At 41.0% G+C, this 18017-nt stretch overlaps 1 protein-coding gene across 6 annotated transcripts in view; it reads right to left on the bottom strand.

Annotated features, from left to right (window-relative positions):
- The window catches only part of CRTC2 (CREB regulated transcription coactivator 2), a 377120-nt gene that overhangs the window by 23759 nt on the left and 335344 nt on the right, over positions 1 to 18017 (bottom strand). The window lies entirely within an intron of this gene.

Here is an 18017-nt window from a genome sequence, read left to right as displayed (position 1 = left end):
TGCACCATTGGTGCAGCATACAAAGCTGAAGAAGTCTCTTATGAAATTGAGCAAATGGAATTGCCTCCAAAGCTACAATCATGAGACCTAGTACTTCCATACACAGACTCACTGAAGGGAATGAGAAAGACTGAAGGTTCAGACAAGCTGATATCAATTATATTTGTCTCTTTTCTATCAGGGAAAGAGTCACGGACACTGAATCTATCTGGAAACCTAAAAAGGTGACCTTTGACCGAGGAATCAAGGAACTCTGGTAAATTGATCCTCCAATCATGTTCTTTGAAGAAACAACACCAGTCTTTTGTGGGAGATTCTGCTAAACAAGATTGAGCTAGTATCAAGATATTGTCCAGGTAAGGAAATACTGCAATACCCTGAGCTCTGATTACAGATAAAAGGGCACTGAGAACCTTGGTAAATATTCTTAGAGCTGCAGCTAGACCAAACAGAAGAACAACAAACTTATCATGCTTTTCCAGAAAAGAGAACCTCAGAAACTGATAATGTTTTGGCTGAATTGGGACGTGAAGTTAAGCATCCTGTAAATCTTTTGTGGACATAAAGTGACCTTCATTGAACAAAAGGCTGAATAGTCCTGATAGTCTCCATTTTGAAAGTTGGAATTCTTTTGTTTAGAATTTTCAGATCCTGAATTGGCATGACAGTCTTCTTTCTTTGTTACAATGAAGAGATTTGAATAAAATCCCATCCCCTATTCCTTTAAAGGAACTGGAACAATTACTCCCATATTTTCCAGATCTGAGACAGACTGTAGAAAAGTCTGAGAATTCATATAACTTTTTGGAATATGGGTGAGAAAGAACCTTCATGTGAGAGGTCTTATTTGAATCATATTAGATATCCCTGAGAAATAATGTTTTGAATCCAGGAATTTTGGACAGATTGAAACCAAGCTTTTTGAAAAAGGTTTAATCTTCCCCCCTACCAGTAATACTGGGTTGGGGGCTGTACATGCGGTCTAAGAGACTGGAATAGATTTCTTATTCTGTTTGGATTAGTTCCAATTTGATGTGAGTCTCCAGAATGAGCCAGAGGGTTTAAGGGAGGAGTCAGTTTTCTGTTCTCTATTCTGACGAAAAGAACGAAAATGATTGGGAGCTTTTGACTTTTTGTCTTGATCAAGAAAAGCTCCCTTACCTCCAGTAATAGTAGACATAATAGAATCTAGTAGAATCCCAAACAATTTAATTCCTTGGAAAGAAAGTGACAGTAATCTAGTTTTAGAGACCATGTCAGCATTCCAGGATTTAAGCCATAGGGCTTGTCTGGTAAGTATAGCTGGACATACTTTTGATGTTAATTTTCATAATATCAAATAATGCATCGAAAATAAAATTCTTTACATTTTGAGCTAAATTCAATAGATTAGAATATTCAGGGTCAGTGGACAACTGTTGTGCAAGACTGGTTAATCAATAAATAGAAGCAGCAGCCACGTTAGCAATAGATATAGCTGGTCTAAGTATATAGCCAGTATGTAGAAATGCCCTTCTTAGATAGGATTCAAGTTTTCTATCTAAAAGTTCTTTAAAAGAAGTACTGTCTTTTAGAGAAATAGTAGTGAGTTTAGCTTGAGTGGAAATGGCCCAATAAACTTTGGAAACCGTTTCCCATAACTCTAAGTTAGCAGCAGGTAAAGGATATAGTATTTTAAACCTTGTAGAGGCATTAAAAGAGACACCTGGCTTAGACCATTACTTATTAGGAGAAAAAGAGAGGGCGCTAAGAGCTGAGTTCTCACCACACTTGGTCAAATAACAGGAGATGCAAATAAAATTGAAATGAATACCTTTACTCACATTAAAATACAATTACAACATTACACATTAAAATAAAGTAGAAGGGACGTCTCCCTTTAAAAATTGGATTACCACCTTAAAAAATATAAAATTATGGAAAAAAATATTTTTAGTTAAAATGTTTGAGCTTTGTAAAAAGATGCAGCAAGATTGTTACAATGTTAATATAGTTCTGCAGTGAGATCTTCACAGTCTTTGTAACAAAGTTTCTTGTGTTGACTGATCGAAAAAAATGTTACAATTCAGCAAATAATGTCAGAGTGGAGTTAATATAGTAGGATTTTTCATAAAAGTTAAGCGATCATGTTGAACACCTTATTCAGGTTATACTCACACTCTTCCAAACGATTGTAATAGCGGCTTGATAGCTTACACTTTTGGAGATTATCAAAAGTAAACAATATCTCCAAAGTGTTAGTCACTTTCCTTACTTTTTTGAGTCGGCTGAACCAGGTCAGCGTGATTGGAAACTGCTTTCTTTGCTCCAAAATTCCTAAGCTTGAATCGGCTGAACCCGGTCAGCGTGATTGGAGACAGCTTGTTTTTTCAAACCTCTATATGTCAGATATTGCAGGATTTCCAAGGGGATAATGAAAGTCCACAGACCCGCACTTAGCGTGAATCACGCGCGGGTTACAGAGTTAAACTAGGTACCTAGATTTAAAGATAGAGTAAAGTCTTTTGTTGGGAACAACACAAGTAAGTCTACGCGTTTCACCCGATAGGGCTTTTTCAAGATACTGGTTAGTTCCCGGGACAGGGTTTAAATGATCCTTGAATTGTGTTCATTGGTTGTGAGTTTTTCAATTAAAGGTGGAATTATGATAAAGCTTATTTATACTTAAGGTGGTATGTTATCTTCGTTTGAATTGGGTCATCCGTTCAGTCAATAAAAGCTGGTACACATAATATTTATAAAAAGTTTTTATCGCGCTCAAACTTAAAAATATCATAGCATATGTATGAATTTCAGTTAAGGTGGTAGAACTCGATTAAGGTGGTAAAACCAAAGGTGGTATTTTATTAAGAATTAATGAATTTCATATCTATTGAGATAGACAGTTTAATTATCTAGTACATAAAGAATAGAAATGATCAAAGAAATTATTTGTTAGAATTCATTGGACGTCAGCTTATCATAATTGGATATTAAATGGTGCTGGAGAATAAAGAATGATTTTCGTTATATATAACCTTGTAGTAGATTAATCAAATTATGAAACCTTTTTACTAAATGTTATAAAAACAGAATTTATGTTTACCTGATAAATTACTTTCTCCAACGGTGTGTCCGGTCCACGGCGTCATCCTTACTTGTGGGATATTCTCTTCCCCAACAGGAAATGGCAAAGAGCCCAGCAAAGCTGGTCACATGATCCCTCCTAGGCTCCGCCTACCCCAGTCATTCGACCGACGTTAAGGAGGAATATTTGCATAGGAGAAACCATATGATACCGTGGAGACTGTAGTTAAAGAAAATAAATTATCAGACCTGATTAAAAAACCAGGGCGGGCCGTGGACCGGACACACCGTTGGAGAAAGTAATTTATCAGGTAAACATAAATTCTGTTTTCTCCAACATAGGTGTGTCCGGTCCACGGCGTCATCCTTACTTGTGGGAACCAATACCAAAGCTTTAGGACACGGATGAAGGGAGGGAGCAAATCAGGTCACCTAAATGGAAGGCACCACGGCTTGCAAAACCTTTCTCCCAAAAATAGCCTCAGAAGAAGCAAAAGTATCAAACTTGTAAAATTTGGTAAAAGTGTGCAGTGAAGACCAAGTCGCTGCCCTACATATCTGATCAACAGAAGCCTCGTTCTTGAAGGCCCATGTGGAAGCCACAGCCCTAGTGGAATGAGCTGTGATTCTTTCAGGAGGCTGCCGTCCGGCAGTCACATAAGCCAATCTGATGATGCTTTTAATCCAAAAAGAGAGAGAGGTAGAAGTTGCTTTTTGACCTCTCCTTTTACCAGAATAAACAACAAACAAGGAAGATGTTTGTCTAAAATCCTTTGTAGCATCTAAATAGAATTTTAGAGCGCGAACAACATCCAAATTGTGCAACAAACGTTCCTTCTTCGAAACTGGTTTCGGACACAAAGAAGGTACGACTATCTCCTGGTTAATGTTTTTGTTAGAAACAACTTTTGGAAGAAAACCAGGTTTAGTACGTAAAACCACCTTATCTGCATGGAACACCAGATAAGGAGGAGAACACTGCAGAGAAGATAATTCTGAAACTCTTCTAGCAGAAGAAATTGCAACCAAAAACAAAACTTTCCAAGATAATAACTTAATATCAACGGAATGTAAGGGTTCAAACGGAACCCCCTGAAGAACTGAAAGAACTAAGTTGAGACTCCAAGGAGGAGTCAAAGGTTTGTAAACAGGCTTGATTCTAACCAGAGCCTGAACAAAGGCTTGAACATCTGGCACAGCTGCCAGCTTTTTGTGAAGTAACACAGACAAGGCAGAAATCTGTCCCTTCAAGGAACTTGCAGATAATCCTTTCTCCAATCCTTCTTGAAGAAAGGATAGAATCTTAGGAATCTTTACCTTGTCCCAAGGGAATCCTTTAGATTCACACCAACAGATATATTTTTTCCATATTTTGTGGTAAATTTTTCTAGTTACAGGCTTTCTGGCCTGAACAAGAGTATCAATAACAGAATCTGAGAACCCTCGTTTTGATAAGATCAAGCGTTCAATCTCCAAGCAGTCAGCTGGAGTGAGATCAGATTCGGATGTTCGAACGGACCTTGAACAAGAAGGTCTCGTCTCAAAGGTAGCTTCCATGGTGGAGCCGATGACATATTCACCAGATCTGCATACCAAGTCCTGCGTGACCACGCAGGAGCTATCAAGATCACCGACGCCCTCTCTTGATTGATCCTGGCTACCAGCCTGGGGATGAGAGGAAACGGCGGGAATACATAAGCTAGTTTGAAGGTCCAAGGTGCTACTAGTGCATCTACTAGAGTCGCCTTGGGATCCCTGGATCTGGACCCGTAGCAAGGAACCTTGAAGTTCTGACGAGAGGCCATCAGATCCATGTCTGGAATGCCCCACAGTTGAGTAATTTGGGCAAAGATTTCCGGATGGAGTTCCCACTCCCCCGGATGTAATGTCTGACGACTCAGAAAATCCGCTTCCCAATTTTCCACTCCTGGGATGTGGATTGCAGATAGGTGGCAGGAGTGAGTCTCCGCCCATTGAATGATTTTGGTCACTTCTTCCATCGCCAGGGAACTCCTTGTTCCCCCCTGATGGTTGATGTACGCAACAGTCGTCATGTTGTCTGATTGAAACCGTATGAACTTGGCCTTTGCTAGCTGAGGCCAAGCCTTGAGAGCATTGAATATCGCTCTCAGTTCCAGAATATTTATCGGTAGAAGAGATTCTTCCCGAGACCAAAGACCCTGAGCTTTCAGGGGTCCCCAGACCGCGCCCCAGCCCATCAGACTGGCGTCGGTCGATACAAAGAGCCACTCTGGTCTGCGGAAGGTCATCCCTTGTGACAGGTTGTCCAGGGACAGCCACCAACGGAGTGAGTCTCTGGTCCTCTGATTTACTTGTATCTTCGGAGACAAGTCTGTATAGTCCCCATTCCACTGACTGAGCATGCACAGTTGTAATGGTCTTAGATGAATGCGCGCAAAAGGAACTATGTCCATTGCCGCTACCATCAAACCTATTACTTCCATGCACTGCGCTATGGAAGGAAGAGGAACGGAATGAAGTGTTTGACAAGAGTTTAGAAGTTTTGTTTTTCTGGCCTCTGTCAGAAAAATCCTCATTTCTAAGGAGTCTATTATTGTTCCCAAGAAGGGAACCCTTGTCGACGGAGATAGAGAACTCTTTTCCACGTTCACTTTCCATCCGTGAGATCTGAGAAAGGCCAGGACTATGTCCGTGTGAGCCTTTGCTTGAGGAAGGGACGACGCTTGAATCAGAATGTCGTCCAAGTAAGGAACTACTGCAATGCCCCTTGGTCTTAGTACCGCTAGAAGGGACCCTAGTACCTTTGTGAAAATCCTTGGAGCAGTGGCTAATCCGAAAGGAAGCGCCACGAACTGGTAATGCTTGTCCAGGAATGCGAACCTTAGGAACCGATGATGTTCCTTGTGGATAGGAATATGTAGATACGCATCCTTTAAATCCACCGTGGTCATGAATTGACCTTCCTGGATGGAAGGAAGAATTGTTCGAATGGTTTCCATTTTGAACGATGGAACCTTGAGAAACTTGTTTAAGATCTTGAGATCTAAGATTGGTCTGAACGTTCCCTCTTTTTTGGGAACTATGAACAGATTGGAGTAGAACCCCATCCCTTGTTCTCCTAATGGAACAGGATGAATCACTCCCATTTTTAACAGGTCTTCTACACAATGTAAGAATGCCTGTCTCTTTATATGGTCTGAAGACAATTGAGACCTGTGGAACCTCCCCCTTGGGGGAAGCCCCTTGAATTCCAGAAGATAACCTTGGGAGACTATTTCTAGTGCCCAAGGATCCAGAACATCTCTTGCCCAAGCCTGAGCAAAGAGAGAGAGTCTGCCCCCCACCAGATCCGGTCCCGGATCGGGGGCCAACATTTCATGCTGTCTTGGTAGCAGTGGCAGGTTTCTTGGCCTGCTTTCCCTTGTTCCAGCCTTGCATTGGTCTCCAGGCTGGCTTGGCTTGAGAAGTATTACCCTCTTGCTTAGAGGACGTAGCACTTGGGGCTGGTCCGTTTCTACGAAAGGGACGAAAATTAGGTTTATTTTTGGCCTTGAAAGACCTATCCTGAGGAAGGGCGTGGCCCTTACCCCCAGTGATATCAGAGATAATCTCTTTCAAGTCAGGGCCAAACAGCGTTTTCCCCTTGAAAGGAATGTTAAGTAGTTTGTTCTTGGAAGATGCATCCGCTGACCAAGATTTCAACCAAAGCGCTCTGCGCGCCACAATAGCAAACCCAGAATGTTTCGCCGCTAACCTAGCCAATTGCAAAGTGGCGTCTAGGGTGAAAGAATTGGCCAATTTGAGAGCACGGATTCTGTCCATAATCTCCTCATAAGGAGGAGAATCACTATCGATCGCCTTTACTAGCTCATCGAACCAGAAACACGCGGCTGTAGTGACAGGGACAATGCATGAAATTGGTTGTAGAAGGTAACCTTGCTGAACAAACATCTTTTTAAGCAAACCTTCTAATTTTTTATCCATAGGATCTTTGAAAGCACAACTATCTTCTATGGGTATAGTGGTGCGTTTGTTTAAAGTAGAAACCGCTCCCTCGACCTTGGGGACTGTCTGCCATAAGTCCTTTCTGGGGTCGACCATAGGAAACAATTTTTTAAATATGGGGGGAGGGACGAAAGGTATACCGGGCCTTTCCCATTCTTTATTTACAATGTCCGCCACCCGCTTGGGTATAGGAAAAGCTTCTGGGAGCCCCAGGACCTCTAGGAACTTGTCCATTTTACATAGTTTCTCTGGGATGATCAAATTCTCACAATCATCCAGAGTGGATAATACCTCCTTAAGCAGAGCGCGGAGATGTTCCAACTTAAATTTAAATGTAATCACATCGGGTTCAGCTTGTTGAGAAATTTTCCCTGAATCTGAAATTTCTCCCTCAGACAAAACCTCCCTGGCCCCCTCAGACTGGTGTAGGGGCATTTCAGAACCATTATCATCAGCGTCCCCATGCTCTTCAGTATCTAAAACAGAGCAGTCGCGCTTGCGCTGATAAGTGGGCATTTTGGCTAAAATGTTTTTGATAGAATTATCCATTACAGCCGTTAATTGTTGCATAGTAAGGAGTATTGGCGCGCTAGATGTACTAGGGGCCTCCTGAGTGGGCAAGACTGGTGTAGACGAAGGAGGGAATGATGCAGTACCATGCTTACTCCCCTCACTTGAGGAATCATCTTGGGCATCATTTTCAGTGTCACATAAATCACATCTATTTAAATGAGAAGGAACCTTGGCTTCCCCACATTCAGAACACAGTCTATCTGGTAGTTCAGACATGTTAAACAGGCATAAACTTGATAACAAAGTACAAAAAACGTTTTAAAATAAAACCGTTACTGTCACTTTAAATTTTAAACTGAACACACTTTATTACTGCAATTGCGAAAAAGTATGAAGGAATTGTTCAAAATTCACCAAAATTTCACCACAGTGTCTTAAAGCCTTAAAAGTATTGCACACCAAATTTGGAAGCTTTAACCCTTAAAATAACGGAACCGGAGCCGTTTTTATCTTTAACCCCTTTACAGTCCCTGGTATCTGCTTTGCTGAGACCCAACCAAGCCCAAAGGGGAATACGATACCAAATGACGCCTTCAGAAAGTCTTTTCTATGTATCAGAGCTCCTCACACATGCGACTGCATGTCATGCTTCTCAAAAACAAGTGCGCAATACCGGCGCGAAAATGAGGCTCTGCCTATGATTAGGGAAAGCCCCTAGAGAATAAGGTGTCTAAAACAGTGCCTGCCGATATTATTTTACAAAAATACCCAGATTAAATGATTCCTCAAGGCTAAATATGTGTATATATGAATCGATTTAGCCCAGAAAATGTCTACAGTCTTAATAAGCCCTTGTGAAGCCCTTATTTACTGTCTGAATAAAAATGGCTTACCGGATCCCATAGGGAAAATGACAGCTTCCAGCATTACATCGTCTTGTTAGAATGTGTCATACCTCAAGCAGCAAAAGACTGCTCACTGTTCCCCCAACTGAAGTTAATTCCTCTCAACAGTCCTGTGTGGAACAGCCATGGATTTTAGTAACGGTTGCTAAAATCATTTTCCTCTTACAAACAGAAATCTTCATCTCTTTTCTGTTTCAGAGTAAATAGTACATACCAGCACTATTTTAAAATAACAAACTCTTGATTGAATAAAAAAACTACAGTTAAACACTAAAAAACTCTAAGCCATCTCCGTGGAGATGTTGCCTGTACAACGGCAAAGAGAATGACTGGGGTAGGCGGAGCCTAGGAGGGATCATGTGACCAGCTTTGCTGGGCTCTTTGCCATTTCCTGTTGGGGAAGAGAATATCCCACAAGTAAGGATGACGCCGTGGACCGGACACACCTATGTTGGAGAAATTCTTTTTTTAATTTCTGAAGTTCTGAAGAATTATTTATCTTTTATACATTCTAGAGTAATTGTTATCAGTTTTCCATATAGGATTTGGGATATTTTCATATATTGTCTATATATTAATTGTAAATATATTATATCTTAATTCCTAAAAAAGGGGATAGGTCTATCTCTGAATTGAGACCTCGGGGGAAAAGGGTATCAAATTTATAGATTAGTTCGGCTTCTTTTTTGAGTATTTTGCTTTCGAAGTCCCCTCCTCTCCAGTCTCCTCTGACCTTACATATTCCCCAATATTTTAAATGCTGTAAATTATTTTTGTGGATCTCTCTAAAATGTTTATATAAGTGGGTGTCTAGATTCCCTTTTTCAATATTACAGAGATGTTCCCTGATCCTGTCACGTAAAAATCTGGTGGTCTCTCCAATATAAAATAAATCACATGAACATTTTAAAAGATATATAATGCCTTTGTGAGAACATCTTATAGTGTCTTTAATTTTAAAATCTATATTTGTCCCTATTATCTGAATGGAGCTAATTTTGCTACTATACCTACAAGCCCTACATGAAATGCAGGGAAAAAAACCTTTTAGATTATTCCCTCTGAGATCTTGATCTACCATAGTAACATTGTCTCTCTTTAGGACACTGGGAGCTAGAATTTGCTTTAGATTTCTAGCTTTTCTAAAAATGATTTTAGGTTTGTATGCTAGGAGATCTCCTATCAAGGGATCTTTTTTGACTATGTGCCAATGTTTTGTAATTATTTTACGTAATGTTTGGTGATCGTCATTATAGTTTGTTATTAGTGCTACATCATACTCATTTTTATTATCCCTGATGGCTGATGTGTTTTTATCTTTATACTGTAAGAGAGAACTTCTCTCTGTTGTTTTGGCTCTAATCATGGCTCCTTCTAGTTCTTGCTCACTGTACCCTCTTTCGTAGAATCTCTGTTGGAGGACATTCACCTGGGTCTCAAAGTCTGTATATTTAGAGCAATTTTTCTTAATTCTAAGGTATTGACCTATGGGTATATTGCCTTTCCATCTTTCATGGTGGCAACTCTTCTTATGTACATACCCATTACAGTCTACTTGTTTGAAGAATGTTTTAGAAGCTAAACTACCCTCATCTACGAATAATTCTAAATCTAGAAAAGAAATGGAAGTTTTACTATATTGGTAGGTGAAATGAAGACCCTTATCATTGGTATTCATCGCTTGAAAGAACAATTTCAGGTTTTCTTCCGAGCCTTTCCATATTATTAGTATATCGTCTATATACCTCTTGAAGAGCACGAGGTCCGCGCCAAATTCATGCGACATAAGGAAGTGATCCTCCCAATCTCCCATGAATATGTTAGCGTAACTTGGCGCGAACCTCGTGCCCATCGCGGTACCCTCTAGTTGAAGATAATATCTACCATTGAATTCGAAATAATTGTTTTCTAATATAAATTTTATTCCTTTTAGAATGAACTTTCTAAGATGATTATCCATATCTTTATCTGATTCCAGAGTGTTTTCAATGGCCCTTAAGCCCTGTTCATGATCAATGATCGTGTAAAGGGATGTAACGTCACTAGTTGCAAGGAAATAATTCTCTTCCCATTTAATTTTTTCAACTAATTGTAGTACTTGAGTGGAATCTTTCAAATAGGTGTTGAGATTTTTAACGTATTTCTGAATCTCAACACCTATTTGAAAGATTCCACTCAAGTACTACAATTAGTTGAAAAAATTAAATGGGAAGAGAATTATTTCCTTGCAACTAGTGACGTTACATCCCTTTACACGATCATTGATCATGAACAGGGCTTAATTCGAATTCAATGGTAGATATTATCTTCAACTAGAGGGTACCGCGATGGGCACGAGGTTCGCGCCAAGTTACGCTAACATATTCATGGGAGATTGGGAGGATCACTTCCTTATGTCGCATGAATTTGGCGCGGACCTCGTGCTCTTCAAGAGGTATATAGATGATATACTAATAATATGGAAAGGCTCGGAAGAAAACCTGAAATTGTTCTTTCAAGCGATGAATACCAATGATAAGGGTCTTCATTTCACCTACCAATATAGTAAAACTTCCATTTCTTTTCTAGATTTAGAATTATTCGTAGATGAGGGTAGTTTAGCTTCTAAAACATTCTTCAAACAAGTAGACTGTAATGGGTATGCACATAAGAAGAGTTGCCACCATGAAAGATGGAAAGGCAATATACCCATAGGTCAATACCTTAGAATTAAGAAAAATTGCTCTAAATATACAGACTTTGAGACCCAGGTGAATGTCCTCCAACAGAGATTCTACGAAAGAGGGTACAGTGAGCAAGAACTAGAAGGAGCCATGATTAGAGCCAAAACAACAGAGAGAAGTTCTCTCTTACAGTATAAAGATAAAAACACATCAGCCATCAGGGATAATAAAAATGAGTATGATGTAGCACTAATAACAAACTATAATGACGATCACCAAACATTACGTAAAATAATTACAAAACATTGGCACATAGTCAAAAAAGATCCCTTGATAGGAGATCTCCTAGCATACAAACCTAAAATCATTTTTAGAAAAGCTAGAAATCTAAAGCAAATTCTAGCTCCCAGTGTCCTAAAGAGACAATGTTACTATGGTAGATCAAGATCTCAGAGGGAATAATCTAAAAGGTTTTTTTCCCTGCATTTCATGTAGGGCTTGTAGGTATAGTAGCAAAATTAGCTCCATTCAGATAATAGGGACAAATATAGATTTTAAAATTAAAGACACTATAAGATGTTCTCACAAAGGCATTATATATCTTTTAAAATGCTCATGTCATTTATTTTATATTGGAGAGACCACCAGATTTTTACGTGACAGGATCAGGGAACATCTCTGTAATATTGAAAAAGGGAATCTAGACACCCACTTATATAAACATTTTAGAGAGATCCACAAAAATAATTTACAGCATTTAAAATATTGGGGAATATGTAAGGTCAGAGGAGACTGGAGAGGAGGGGACTTCGAAAGCAAAATACTCAAAAAAGAAGCCGAACTAATCTATAAATTTGATACCCTTTTCCCCCTGAGGTCTCAATTCAGAGATAGACCTATCCCCTTTTTTAGGAATTAAGATATAATATATTTACAATTAATATATAGACAATATATGAAAATATCCCAAATCCTATATGGAAAACTGATAACAATTACTCTAGAATGTATAAAAGATAAATAATTCTTCAGAACTTCAGAAATTAAAAAAAGAATTTTATAACATTTAGTAAAAAGGTTTCATAATTTGATTAATCTACTACAAGGTTATATATAACGAAAAACAGAATTTATGTTTACCTGATAAATTACTTTCTCCAACGGTGTGTCCGGTCCACGGCGTCATCCTTACTTGTGGGATATTCTCTTCCCCAACAGGAAATGGCAAAGAGCCCAGCAAAGCTGGTCACATGATCCCTCCTAGGCTCCGCCTACCCCAGTCATTCGACCGACGTTAAGGAGGAATATTTGCATAGGAGAAACCATATGTTACCGTGGTGACTGTAGTTAAAGAAAATAAATTATCAGACCTGATTAAAAAAACCAGGGCGGGCCGTGGACCGGACACACCGTTGGAGAAAGTAATTTATCAGGTAAACATAAATTCTGTTTTCTCCAACATAGGTGTGTCCGGTCCACGGCGTCATCCTTACTTGTGGGAACCAATACCAAAGCTTTAGGACACGGATGAAGGGAGGGAGCAAATCAGGTCACCTAAATGGAAGGCACCACGGCTTGCAAAACCTTTCTCCCAAAAATAGCCTCAGAAGAAGCAAAAGTATCAAATTTGTAAAATTTAGAAAAAGTGTGCAGTGAAGACCAAGTCGCTGCCTTACATATCTGATCAACAGAAGCCTCGTTCTTGAAGGCCCATGTGGAAGCCACAGCCCTAGTGGAGTGAGCTGTGATTCTTTCAGGAGGCTGCCGTCCGGCAGTCTCATAAGCCAATCGGATAATGCTTTTAATCCAGAAGGAGAGAGAGGTAGAAGTTGCTTTTTGACCTCTCCGTTTACCAGAATAAACAACAAACAAAGACAAAGTTTGTCTGAAATCCTTAGTAGCTGCTAAGTAAAATTTGAGAGCACGAACTACATCCAAGTTGTGCAACAAACGTTCCTTCTTTGAAACTGGATTAGGACACAAAGAAGGCACAACTATCTCCTGGTTAATGTTTTTGTTAGAAACAACTTTTGGAAGAAAACCAGGTTTAGTACGCAAAACCACCTTATCTGCATGGAACACCAGATAAGGAGAAGAACACTGCAGAGCAGATAATTCTGAAACTCTTCTAGCAGAAGAAATTGCAACCAAAAACAAAACTTTCCAAGATAATAACTTAATATCAACGGAATGTAAGGGTTCAAACGGAACCCCCTGAAGAACTGAAAGAACTAGGTTGAGACTCCAAGGAGGAGTCAAAATTTTGTAAACAGGCTTGATTCTAACCAGAGCCTGAACAAAGGCTAGAACATCTGGCACAGCTGCCAGCTTTTTGTGAAGTAACACAGACAAGGCAGAAATCTGTCCCATCAAGGAACTTGCAGATAATCCTTTTTCCAATCCTTCTCGAAGGAAGGATAGACTCTTAGGAATCTTAACCTTGTCCCAAGGGAATCCTGCAGATTCACACCAACAGATATACCAAATTATGTGGTAATTTTTCTGGTTACAGGATTTCAGGCCTGAACAAGAGTATTAATAACAGAATCTGAGAACCCTCGCTTTGATAAGATCAAGCGTTCAATCTCCAAGCAGTCAGCTGGAGTGGGTCGAACGGACCTAGAACAAGAAGGTCTCGTCTCAAAGGTAGCTTCCATGGTGGAGCCGATGACATATTCACCAGATCTGCATACCAAGTCCTGCGTGGCCACGCAGGAGCTATCAAAATCACCGACGCCCTCTCCTGATTGATCCTGGCTACCAGCCTGGGGATGAGAGGAAACGGCGGGAACACATAAGCTAGTTTGAAGGTCCAAGGTGCTACTAGTGCATCCACTAGAGCCGCCTTGGGATCCCTGGATCTGTACCCGTAGTAAGGAACTCTGAAGTTCTGACGAGAGGCCATCAGATCCATGTCTGGAATGCCCCACGGTTGAGTGACTTGGGCAAAGATTTCCGGATGGAGTTCCCACTCCCCCGGATGCAATGTCTGACGACTCAGAAAATCCGCTTCCCAATTTTCCACTCCTGGGATGTGGATAGCAGACAGGTGGCAGGAGTGAGACTCCGCCCATAGAATGATTTTGGTCACTTCTTCCATCGCTAGGGAACTCCTTGTTCCCCCCTGATGGTTGATGTATGAACTTGGCCCTCGCTAGCTGAGGCCAAGCTTTGAGAGCATTGAATATCGCTCTCAGTTCCAGAATATTTATCGGTAGAAGAGATTCTACCCGAGACCAAAGACCCTGAGCTTTCAGGGATCCCCAGACCGCGCCCCAGCCCATCAGACTGGCGTCGGTCGTGACAATGACCCACTCTGGTCTGCGGAAGGTCATCCCTTGTGACAGGTTGTCCAGGGACAGCCACCAACGGAATGAGTCTCTGGTCCTCTGATTTACTTGTATCTTCGGAGACAAGTCTGAATAGTCCCCATTCCACTGACTGAGCATGAACAGTTGTAATGGTCTTAGATGAATGCGCACAAAAGGAACTATGTCCATTGCCGCTACCATCAAACCTATCACTTCCATGCACTGCGCTATGGAAGGAAGAGGAACGGAATGAAGTATCCGACAAGAGTCTAGAAGTTTTGTTTTTCTGGCTTCTGTCAGAAAAATCCTCATTTCTAAGGAGTCTATTATAGTTCCCAAGAAGGGAACCCTCGTTGACGGAGATAGAGAACTCTTTTCCACGTTCACTTTCCATCCGTGAGATCTGAGAAAGGCCAGGACAATGTCCGTGTGAGCCTTTACTTGAGGAAGGGACGACGCTCGAATCAGAATGTCGTCCAAGTAAGGTACTACAGCAATGCCCCTTGGTCTTAGCACCGCCAGAAGGGACCCTAGTACCTATGAGAAAATCCTAGGAGCAGTGGCTAATCCGAAAGAAAACGCCACGAACTGGAAATGCTTGTCCAGGAATGCAAACCTTAGGAACCGATGATGTTCCTTGTGGATAGGAATATGTAGATACGCATCCTTGAAATCCACCTTGGTCATGAATTGACCTTCCCGGATGGAAGGAAGAAGTGTTCGAATGGTTTCCATCTTGAACGATGGAACCTTGAGAAACTTGTTCAAGATCTTGAGATCTAAGATTGGTCTGAACGTTCCCTCTTTTTTGGGAACTATGAACAGATTGGAGTAGAACCCCATCCCTTGTTCTCCTAATGGAACAGGATGAATCACTCCCATTTTTAGCAGGTCTTCTACCCAATGTAAGAATGCCTGTCTTCTTATGTGGTCTGAAGACAACTGAGACCTGTGGAACCTCCCCCTTGGAGGAAGCCCCTTGAACTCCAGAGAATAACCTTGGGAGACTATTTCTAGCGCCCAAGGATCCAGAACATCTCTTGCCCAAGCCTGAGCGAAGAGAGAGAGTCTGCCCCCCACCAGATCCGGTCCCGGATCGGGGGCCCGCATTTCATGCTGTCTTGGTAGCAGTGGCAGGTTTCCTGGCCTGCTTTCCTTTGTTCCAGCCTTGCATAGGTCTCCAGGCTGGATTGGCTTGAGAAGTATTACCTTCCTGCTTAGAGGACGTAGCCCTTAGGGCTGATCCGTTTCTGCGAAAGGGACGAAACTTAGGTTTATTTTTGGTCTTGAAAAGACCTATCCTGAGGAAGGGCGTGGCCCTTGCCCCCAGTGATATCAGAGATAATCTCTTTCAAGTCAGGGCCAAAGAGTGTTTTCCCCTTGAAAGGAATGTCAAGCAATTTGTTCTTGGAAGACGCATCCGCTGCCCAAGATTTTAACCAAAGCGCTCTGCGCCACAATAGCAAACCCAGAATTTTTTCGCCGCTAACCTAGCCAATTGCAAGGTGGCGTCTAGGGTGAAAGAATTAGCCAATTTAAGAGCACGAATTCTGTCCATAATCTCCTCATAAGAAGAAGAATTACTAATAATCGCCTTTCCTAGCTCATCAAACTAGAAACACGCGGCTGCAGTGACAGGGACAATGCATGCAATTGGTTGTAGAAGGGAACCTTGCTGAACAAACATCTTTAGCAGACCTTCTAATTTTTTATCCATAGGATCTTGGAAAGCACAACTATCTTCTATGGGTATAGTGGCGCGCTTGTGTAGAGTAGAAACCGCCCCCTCGACCTTGGGGACTGTCTGCCATCAGTCCTTTCTGGGGTCGACTATAGGAAAACAATTTTATAAATATGGGGGGAGGTACTAAAGGTATACCGGGCCTGTCCCATTCTTTACTAACAATGTACGCCACCCGCTTGGATATAGGAAAAGCTTCGGGGGGCCCCGGGGCCTCTAAGAACTTTTCCATTTTACATAGTGGTTCTGGAATGACCAGATAATCACAATCATCCAAATTGGATAACACCTCCTTAAGCAGAGCGCGGAGATGTTCCAACTTAAATTTAAAAGTAATCACATCAGGTTCAGCTTGTTGAGAAATGTTTCCTGAATCTGAAATTTCTCCCTCAGACAAAACCTCCCTGGCCCCCTCAGACTGGTGTAGGGGCCCTTCAGAAACCATATCATCAGCGTTCTCATGCTCTACAGAATTTTCTAAAACAGAGCAGTCGCGCTTTCGCTGATAAGTGGGCATATTGGCTAAAATGTTTTTGATAGAATTATCCATTACAGCCGTTAAATGTTGCATAGTAAGGAGTATTGGCGCACTAGATGTACTAGGGGCCTCCTGTATGGGCAAGACTGGTGTAGACGAAGGAGGGGATGATGCAGTACCATGCTTACTCCCCTCACTTGAGGAATCATCTTGGGCATCATTTTTACTAAATTTTTTTATGACATAAAATACATATAGTTAAATGAGAAGGAACCTTGGTTTCCCCACAGTCAGAACACAATCTATCTGGTAGTTCAGACATGTTAAACAGGCATAAACTTGATAACAAAGCACAAAAAACGTTTTAAAATAAAACCGTTACTGTCACTTTAAATTTTAAACTAAACACACTTTATTACTGCAATTGCGAAAAAGTATGAAGGAATTGTTCAAAATTCACCAAAATTTCACCACAGTGTCTTAAAGCCTTAAAAGTATTGCACACCAAATTTGGAAGCTTTAACCCTTAAAATAACGGAACCGGAGCCGTTTTTATATTTAACCCCTTTACAGTCCCTGGAATCTGCTTTGCTGAGACCCAACCAAGCCCAAAGGGGAATACGATACCAAATGATGCCTTCAGAAAGACTTTTCTATGTATCAGAGCTCCACACACATGCAGCTGCATGCCATGCTGTCCTCAAAAACAAGTGCGCCATACCGGCGCGAAAATGAGGCTCTGACTATGATTAGGGAAAGCCCCTAAAGAATAAGGTGTCTAAAACAGTGCCTGCCGATATAATCATATCAAAATACCCAGAATAAATGATTCCTCAAGGCTAAATATGTGTTAATAATGAATCGATTTAGCCCAGAAAAAGTCTACAGTCTTAATAAGCCCTTGTGAAGCCCTTATTTACTATCTTAATAAACATGGCTTACCGGATCCCATAGGGAAAATGACAGCTTCCAGCATTACATCGTCTTGTTAGAATGTGTCATACCTCAAGCAGTAAGAGACTGCACACTGTTCCCCCAACTGAAGTTAATTGCTCTCAACAGTCCTGTGTGGAACAGCCATGGATTTTAGTTACGGTGCTAAAATCATTTTCCTCATACAAACAGAAATCTTCATCTCTTTTCTGTTTCTGAGTAAATAGTACATACCAGCACTATTTTAAAATAACAAACTCTTGATTGAATAATAAAAACTACAGTTAAACACTAAAAAACTCTAAGCCATCTCCGTGGAGATGTTGCCTGTACAACGGCAAAGAGAATGACTGGGGTAGGCGGAGCCTAGGAGGGATCATGTGACCAGCTTTGCTGGGCTCTTTGCCATTTCCTGTTGGG

Source organism: Bombina bombina, chromosome 1 (assembly GCF_027579735.1).
Source record: "Bombina bombina isolate aBomBom1 chromosome 1, aBomBom1.pri, whole genome shotgun sequence".
Taxonomy (NCBI): domain Eukaryota; kingdom Metazoa; phylum Chordata; class Amphibia; order Anura; family Bombinatoridae; genus Bombina; species Bombina bombina.
Note: the sequence above shows the minus strand (reverse complement) of the source record. Positions and strands in the feature narration are given on the sequence as shown.